Here is a 10,220-nt window from a genome sequence, read left to right on the forward strand (position 1 = left end):
ATCCCATATTAGAAGTACCTTTCAAATAACGAAGCAACCATTTGACCGCTTCCCAATGCTCTTTCCCCGGATTAGACATATAACGACTTACAACTCCCACTGCTTGAGCAATATCGGGTCTTGTACAAACCATGGCATACATAATGCTACCCACGGCCGATGCATATGGAACCTTTTCCATATCCTTCTTGTCTCTTTCCGTCTTTGGTGATTGACTTTTCGATAGTTTTAAGGTGCTTCCCAAAGGCATAGAACGAGCCTCTGAATCTTCCATGTTGAACCTCTCTACTACTTTCTCAATATATTTGGATTGAGACAAGTATAGAGTACCCTTCACACGATCACGCACAATACTCATGCCAAGTATTTGCCTAGCACCGCCAAGATCTTTCATCTCGAATTCTCGGGAAAGTAATCCCTTCAACTTGTTAATTTCGGACATGTTTGAACCTGCAAGTAACATGTCATCAACATACAACAATAAGATTATGTAAGAAGACTTGAATTTCTTCAAGTAGCAACAGTAATCCGCTTCACATCTTAAGAAACCAATCTTCTTCATAAACTCGTCAAACTTCAAGTACCATTGCCGAGGTGCTTGCTTCAACCCATACAAACTTTTCTTTAGCTTACAAACCCACTTCTCTTTACCCTTTACCTCAAAGCCCTCGGGTTGCCTCATGTATATCTCTTCAACAAGATCACCATGTAAGAATGCAGTTTTTACATCTAGTTGCTCAAGATGTAAGTCTTCGGATGCAACCAAAGAAAGTACCAAACGGATAGTAGTCATTTTAACTACCGGTGAAAATATCTCTTTGTAGTCAACCCCTTCCTTTTGTTGAAAGCCTTTGACTACCAAACGAGCCTTGTACCTTTTCTTGCTATCCATCTCATTCTTGATTCTATATACCCATTTGCTTTGCAATGCCCTTTTATCATGAGGTAACTTCACTAGTGACCAAGTCTTGTTCTTCTCAAGTGATCCCATCTCTTCTTTCATGGCAAGTTCCCATTGTATGGATTCTTTTGTTTTTCTTGCCTCAAAGTAACTTTCGGGTTCACCATTCTCGGTATAGAGCAAGTAGTTTGCTGATGGAAAATACCTAGGATTAGGTTTGGGCATTCTAGTCGAGCGTCTTGGTGTAGGAGTAACCGGAATGGTTGGACCGGTTTCATTTGTGTCCTCCTCATCACTAGAACTCGCACTATGTTCGGAATCATCACCGCTTTCCGAATCATCCCCATCATTAGCATTTTTATACGCCTCACCGTTATTTGGCAATTCATTGTTCCCCGTACTCCCACTAGAACCTGCAAGATCATCAATAGAAACATCGTCAAAAGTAACTTGACTCGGTTTAGGACTCCCCGTTTTCGGTTTGCCATAGACCGAATCTTCATCAAAAGTAACATCTCGCGAACGAATTACTTTTCTAGCTTCGTTGTCCCAACAACGATAGCCCATTTCATCCGACCCGTAGCCTATGAAAGTACACTTCTTTGACTTAGCTTCAAGCTTGTCTTTATCCGCATCTTTGGTCTTCACATATGCATTACACCCAAAGATCCTAAGGTGACCATAACTCACCTTCTTACCTTGCCATTCTTCCTCGGGAATTCGGAAACCCAACGGTGTTGAGGGTCCCCTATTTATCAAATAAGCCGCCGTGTTAGCCGCATCCGCCCAAAACATTTTAGGCAAACCGTCATGTAGTCTCATACTCTTAGCCCTTTCATTTAATGTACGATTCATACGTTCGGTGACCCCATTGTGTTGCGGTGTCTCCGGTACCGTTTTCAACATTATAATACCTAGCTTTGCACAATGGTCTTTAAACTCAAGACTACCATATTCTCCTCCATTATCCGACTTTAAGCACTTAACCTTCAAGTTAGTCTCATTTTCTACCATAGCTTTCCACTTCACAAAAGTATTAAATACATCGGATTTAGCTTTAAGAAAATAAACCCATACCTTTCGAGTGGAGTCGTCAATGAAGGTGACATAATAACGAGAACCTCCATGTGATTCTACATTAGTTGGACCAAACACATCCGTATGAACGAGCTCCAATTTCTCCAACTTAGGTGCATTCCCTGATTTCCCAAAGGTCACCTTCTTTTGCTTCCCATATACACATGGTTCGCAAAACCCAAGTTCTACCTTTTTCAAATCCGGAATTCTCCCACTCGAAACAAGCATCTTCATACCCTTCTCACTCATATGCCCGAGTCTTCGGTGCCATAGAGTTGATTCGGACTCAACATTAACCGTAGCAACCACCGTGTCTTCATCAAACACTTCAACCATATAAAGTGTTCCCCTTTTATGTCCACGAGCCACAATACTACTACCCTTAACCACCTTCCATTGGCGGTTTTCAAAAGTAACCGCGTTACCTTCATCATCTAATTGACCAACCGAAATAAGTTTCCTTTTCAATTTAGGAATGTACCTTACGTTCTTCAAAGTCCAATTAGAACCAAGAATAGTCTTCAAAACAACATCTCCAATGCCCTCTATGTTGAGTTGCTTGTTGTCCGCCAATCTCACCTTGCCTTGATATGAACGAAAATTCTTCATCATGCTTTTGATATGAGTAGCATAAAACGAAGCTCCCGAATCCAAGATCCAAGACTCCATAGAATTTTCAACACTACACAAAAGTGCATCATCACTTTCCCCTTCGGCCAAGTTTACACCTTTCGTGGAACCATTTTTGCAATTCATTTGAAAGTGCCCTTTTTGATTGCAACCCCAACAAGTAACTTCACTTCTATCTTTCGATGGATGCCTCTTCTTAGACTTCTTCCTACCCTTCTTCTCACCGCGTTCAAATTTTCTACCACGGTTGTCGGTACTTAACAAAGAACCGGATGTCGATTCTCCCGAGTTTCTTCTACGAGTATCTTCACCAAGAATCAAATCCCTTATAGCTTCAAACGCTAGCTTAGTAGTTCCCGTAGAGCTACTAACCGCGGTAACCGTACCCGACCAACTTTACGGTAATGATGAAAGCAAGATAAGTGCTTTTAGTTCATCATCAAACTTAATCTCTACCGATTCAAGTTTTGAAACGATATTATTAAATTCATTGATATGATCCGTTGCACTCGTACCTTCCTTCATCTTAGTATTAAACAATTGACGCATGAGAAATACCTTATTTGCAGCTGTAGGTTTCTCATACATGTTAGAGAGTGCTTTCAAGCAAGCAAACGTCGTCTTCTCATTCACAACGTTGTATGCAACGTTCTTAGCAAGTGAAAGACGAATAGCACCCAAAGCTTGACGATCCAAAAGCGTCTAATCGGCATCGTCCATGCTTTCGGGCTTGGTCTCTAACAAGGGTTGGTGTAGCTTCTTTTGATACAAGTAATCTTCAATTTGCATCTTCCAAAAGCCAAAGTCTCTTCCATCGAATTGGTCGATTCTAAACTTCCCATCTTCCGCCATCGTTCCCTTAACGAAACCTTGTGCTCTAGATACCAGTTGTTAGGATATTAGGACCCAAACAACGCTAGTAATTCTACAAGACTACTAGCCGAGTAGTGATTCTATCAAGATCACTCAAACCCACTTAATGAACGAAAGATAATAAATGCGTAAATGTAAGAACGACACAAGATATAACGTGGTTATATGCAATCGGTGTGATTGCTTTAGTCCACGGACCAACTAGAGAGTGTTTATTACTGAGAATCTGTATTTGGTATGTTACAATTGCATACAATGAGTTCTATATATAGGAGAAAACAAGAACACCATGACAACTAGCTAGGAATCTTCATCATGACAAGTAATCATCTTGTTTACCAACTAGCCATGCTTTCCACCTTGTAATGGCATGATCACAGCCCTAATTTTAGGTGTAAAGTGATTAACTTTGCACCTAAAGTGAAAGGAGGCCAAAGCATGCTCGGATGTAAAGGTTGCAACTTGCCAACTTGCTGCCAGACACCAGATGCGCCGCATCTTGAAAGGACCCGTTCATATACATTATAAACGATTCACAATAGTTGATTACATTGCGAGGTATTTGACCTCTATATGATACATTTTACAAACATTGCATTCGTTTTTAAAAGACAATCTTTCTTTACATCAAAAATTGACAGGCATGCATACCATTTCATAATATCCACTATCCAACTATAAATTGATTTAATAATAATCTTTGATGAACTCAATGACTCGAATGCAACGTTCTTCGAAATATGCTATGAAAGACTCCAAGTAATATCTTTAAAATGAGCAAATGCACAGCGGAAGATTTCTTTAACACCTGAGAATAAACATGCTTTAAAGTGTCAACCAAAAGGTTGGTGAGTTCATTAGTTTATCATAATCATTTATTTCCATCATTTTAATAGACCACGAGAATTTCATTTCCAGTTCTCATAAATATACGTCCCATGCATAGAGACAAAAAAATAATCATTCATATGGTGAACACCTGGTAACCGACATTAACTAGATACATATAAGAATATCCCCTATCATTCCAGGATCCTCCTTCGGACATGATATAATTTCGAAGTACTAAAGCATCCGGTACTTTGGATGGGGTTTGTTAGGCCCAATAGATCTATCTTTAGGATTCGCGTCAATTAGGGTGTCTATTCCCTAATTCTTAGATTACCAGACTTTAATAAAAAGGGGCATATTCGATTTCGATAATTCAACCATAGAATGTAGTTTCAATTACTTGTGTCTATTTCGTCAAACATTTATAAAAGTGCATGTATTCTCAGTCCCAAAAATATAAAGGGTAGAAAGGCAAATGAAACTCACCATACTGTATTTCGTAGTAAAAATACATATAACGTCATTGAACAAGTGCAAGGTTGGCCTCAGATTCACGAACCTAAATTAATTATATATATTTATGTGTTGGTCAATATTTATCTAACAAATTAGGTCAAGTCATAGTGTACCACAATCCTAATGCTCGAGACTAATATGCAAAAGTCAACAAAAGTAAATTTGACTCAAAATAATTTCTAAAAATTTATACATGATTAATATATAGTTTAAATATCGTCGTTTTATATTTTTAAATATTTTTAAAAGATTTATTAGAGTAAATAATATAATTTATTTATTAATAAATAAAATTTTATATTATATTTATATAATAAAATATACGTTTATATATATTAAGTAATAAAATTTATAGGGTTCATTTAATATTATAAAGATAATATGATACGTATTATTAAAGTAAGTTATTACACGTAGTAAAATATGTTTGTATCAAATATTTATTTGATAAAATAATATCTATAATGATAGTAAGTAAAAGTTGTATTATTTTGTAATAATAATTATTATTATAAAAATATCAATATTTATAATTACTAAGATGACATTATGATAAAACGATAATTCTAATTATGATAACTTTAATATTTACGATAATTTTTAATATTATCTTTAAAATAATAATTCTATTTAAAATAATAATAATAATAATAATGATATTTTATAGTAATAATGACATTTCTATTAAAATGATAATTTTTGTTAAAATGATAGTTTTAATACTAACGATAATTTTAATAATAATAGTAATGATAAAAATAATAAGAACGATAATTTTATCTAAATCAATATCTTATAATATTTTAATTTCATCATGATACTCTTACCCATTATTTCCTAATCGTTTCGTTTAATAGCTTTTAATCGTCTTTTATATCGTGTTCGTAATAATGATAATAATAGTAATCAAAATAATTATGTGTTACAAATATTTGTTTTAATTACACTAATATTAATAATGATAGTTACTATAACATTATTAACGATAATACTAATAATTATCTTAATGATAATATAGTAATAATAATAACAACAATAACAATAACTATTTTTAAATAATGATATATATATTAATAATGATAATAATAATAATAATAATAATAATAATAATAATAATAATAATAATAATAATAATAATAATAATAATAATAATAATAATAATAATAATAATAATAATAATAATAATTGGATAATAATAATAATACTAATTATAACTTTAACGATAATAACGATAGTAATAATAAAAAAAATAACAATTTTTAATGATAAATCCTTTTATTGATAAAGATAATAATAATAATAATAAGATAAAACTAGAACGACGATAATAACGACGATAATAATAATCATTTTTAATAATAATACAAAAATTCGATGGACTATAACTTCAAATCCGTTCATCGAAATCATTCGATATCTAAATGAAAAGTTCTTAATTTTTCGCTATCTTTCCAACGACATGCATATCTTATACCTTATCTCAGTCGCATATATAACTAATTCAGGATTCAACATAACCTAACTAAAGGCAATATCAAAAGTACAAACATGCATAATCCTATATACTCGAGCACTAGTCAGGGATACACTATTAGTATGTAAAAGTTAAATTATGAGTACTCACGTATCAATATTGAGATTCAATATTGCAGGAAAGGTACGTAGACGCAACGGAGATGATAAACACTATATTGACCTCACGAGCATACCCATGAACCATACCAATCAACTCCATAGCTATAACCCATAATTTCCTTAATCCAATCCCACTCGAAAAACAATTTCGAAATCACTCGGACAGCACTCTGACGTAATATTTTATGTATACTAATAATATCTTGAAATAATACGGAGTAAATATATATATATATGTAAATCGATTGAGAGAGTTTAGAGAAAAATATTTTCAAGTTTCTATGAAATAATGAAACCTATTGAATTCTATTTATAATAGATTTTTGAATTATTAAAGTATGAATTATTAAAGTGAATTATTAAAGTATGAATTATTAAAGTGAATTATTAAAGTTTGAATTATTAAAGTATGAATTATTAAAGTGAATTATTAAAGTATGAATTATTAAAGTGAATTATTAAAGTTAAAGTAAAGTAAAAATAAAGTAAAGGTAAAGTTTAAGTATAGTAAAAGTATAAAACTATGTACGTATAATACGCGTATAAATATATATAATATTAATTTAAATCGTTATATATATTTAATAAAATAAAATATAAATATCGTTATCTTTATCATACTGGTTAAGTAATGAGTTGTCAAAAGTGGTTCTAGATATTTATAAAAGTTATATACGTTTTAATAATAAAGTTCTTTTTAAACTGAAAACGTTTTTGTACGTTTGAAACTAAATCAAATAAATATAATAATTTTGTTTTCCAAAACCAAATATATTTTTAAGAATCATTTGGTTTAAAGGTTAAAATAATGGAAATCGTTATATCATAAAATGTTTTAAAAAAGTAGAATCATATATATTCATAATAGGTTTCAAGTTTTTAAATTACAGTTTGTTGGTGAAGCATGGGATAAAGTTCAAAGGTTAAATAAACGTATGAAATTATCTTAATGAAAAATGTCGAGTTACTTAACTTGTCGATATCCAACATCTAAGTTATTTACACTTCACGTTCTTACTTATAAATCACTTTACCATTTTCCGAATGTTGTCAAAAAGAATAGATTTCTTAAATCACAGTGGACCTCATAACATAGACCCGTAATCATATCATAATGTATCTGATAAATCAACAATTTGATATTATCTTCTAATTCCATCGATAAACATATTGAAATAAATACGATCATGTAAAGTATTATACGTTTAATACTTTATTAATATTCTCAAGTTATAATATATATATATACATATATATACATATTTATTTATATATAACGGTTCGTGAATCGTCTGAATTTGGTCGAGGTTATAATGAATGTATGAACATAATTTAAAATTCTTGAGATTTAACTTAACAAACTTTGCTTATCGTGTCGGAATAATATAAAGATAAAGTTTAAATTTGATTGGAAATTTCCGGGTTGGCACAGTACCTACCCGTTAAAGAAATTTCGTCCCGAAATTCGAGTGGAAAGGTCGTGAATGATAATAAGTATGTTTTCATGATGCATACAGGCTAAAAATTAGAGTTTTATCATCAGCGAATAATTTGGATAAACAATCCATTTATATGAAGAGTACGAATGAAGCTAACATAGAAGAGTGAAATGAGTAAGTGTAGATTCATCTTATCATTTGACGTAGATATGATTGATTTCCCGATTTCAAGGGATTTGAAGAAAATCTTTGTAATAAGATTTGATTCTCCGGTAACAAAAGAAATTAGGATCCGCTTTAAATGCGATCGTCCATTTTAATTGTTCTGTCGGAGATTTTCTTATAAATTCACCTCCTTCCTTTTCTTACAACTCACACCTTCTGTTGATGCATTTTATGCAAGTCCCTAGACATCTACCCACGTCCATTGCAGGTACAACAGTTTACAGGCCACCATGATCGTTCGTTATTATCCTATCTGTGTTTGTATGTGGTTACAGCAACTGTAGGAACGAGATGTGGATGCTTGACTATGTTAGACTTAGTCAGACGTCCAAGTGAAGCCTCACTCGTACGGCTGACAGGCTCATACGCACGATTGATGCTGAGCTAAGTCACAATTACAACCTAAATGAGAAGACACGAGTGAGTGATCACCCGTACGGCTGATGAAGCCAACTCGTATGTGTGATGGATGAATCGTACGGGTGAGTTAACAGCAGGGGTATATAAAGTCTTATGTTCTTCACTTTTAGGTTAAGCCTTTCATTTGCTACACACACTCAGATCTGGTGAGCTCCTCCGATTCTCTCTCAACCCAAATCACCCAGGTGGTGAATAATAGCTCTAAGTGTTGATCTAATCACACTTGATTTAGTTGTGGTATGACTAAATTAATCACAAAAAGCTTAACCTATTCACTAGAGGGTTTGTTTCACTTATTCCGTCATTGTGTGAGTTAAATCTGTTGATTTATAAGTTCCTAGTCATGTTTCATCACCTTCTATTCTTTCCCCCTCAACTCATATTTTAAAGTATTCATCAATATGCTCCATCCAGTTCTGATTCTCGATATAATTATAACTTTCATAATGGTCATTCTTCTTTTTCATCTACCGCCGGAAGAATCTATTTACTTCTACTATACTCTTGGGTTTATAGTGTTTCTAGTTCTCCCGTGTCTTTATATTGCTATATGCATCGATATATATGGTTTATAATTTTTGGTTTGTCGTTGGGCTTTATATCTTCCCTTATATTTCAAAGTCTCTGTTTCTATCTTCTATAATCATTGTCATCCACAGTTAATGATCTCTTTTATTTGCTGCAATTTATACCCCAATTTCTATTTCGGAGTTTTGTCCTTTCGTTTCTTCTTCTTGCGATTAAGCACCGCTTGTAATGGTCCAGAATTCACAAATATGATTTTCGGAATGAACATTGTTAATGTTCTAGGAAGGAAATTGTGATGGCACGATCTTGACTTGTCAAATTACTAGAATACCTTGGAAAAGGCTGAATCATCAAGAAATATTTTCTTGATATTTTAGAGGTTAAATAGAATACAAGAGTCGTATAACATGGCATATGATGATGTTATGATCTGTGAATCATCACGTTCCATTTAGAAACTCAGCATGAATTACTGTAATATAATCACGTTGATCAAATGTCATTATATTATACTAACTCATGCTTCAGTTTCCAACACTACTTCAAAAACATTCATATTTTAAACTCGAAGGTTTACAGAGTACAGGAACTAAACAGTTTCCTTTTTGATGTAATACAGATAGCGCAAAGAGATAAATGATTCCAGATAAGAATAGTTATGGAAATATCTTCAGAAATATGGAGGATATTTATAATGAAAGATACGATGATATCTTAGAATTTCTAATATCAGAGGATGATGAAGAATATTGTCTGTAAGGGTTTAGTGTCAGGAGCAAGGTATTCGTTAATGACTTCAGCAGACACTGAATCATTTGGATTCTTTGAAGGCAGGTTCAGTCTTTGTGATTTGTCCTCAGCCTCCTTCATACTTTGCTCAATCCGTTTTCCAGTTCCAAAACTTCTCTATTTCTGAGCTTTGTTAATACACTAATCTTTATCATCAAACTTTTTACTGCTAAGGTCGTTTACAGTTTTTGTTGCTTCATCAGCATTTCGAGAACTAGTTCGCGGTTCAGAGTGTTTTTCAGAAACTTCACATTCGAAGTATGTAAGCCTTGGAAATAGACGTTATGTATAACTGTTGGCGTCAACGTGCTGTGAGATTTCAAAATACTGATTGCTAACTCCCAATGATTCGTATG

The sequence above is a fragment of the Rutidosis leptorrhynchoides genome, chromosome 8 (assembly GCF_046630445.1).
Source record: "Rutidosis leptorrhynchoides isolate AG116_Rl617_1_P2 chromosome 8, CSIRO_AGI_Rlap_v1, whole genome shotgun sequence".
Lineage (NCBI taxonomy): Eukaryota > Viridiplantae > Streptophyta > Magnoliopsida > Asterales > Asteraceae > Rutidosis > Rutidosis leptorrhynchoides.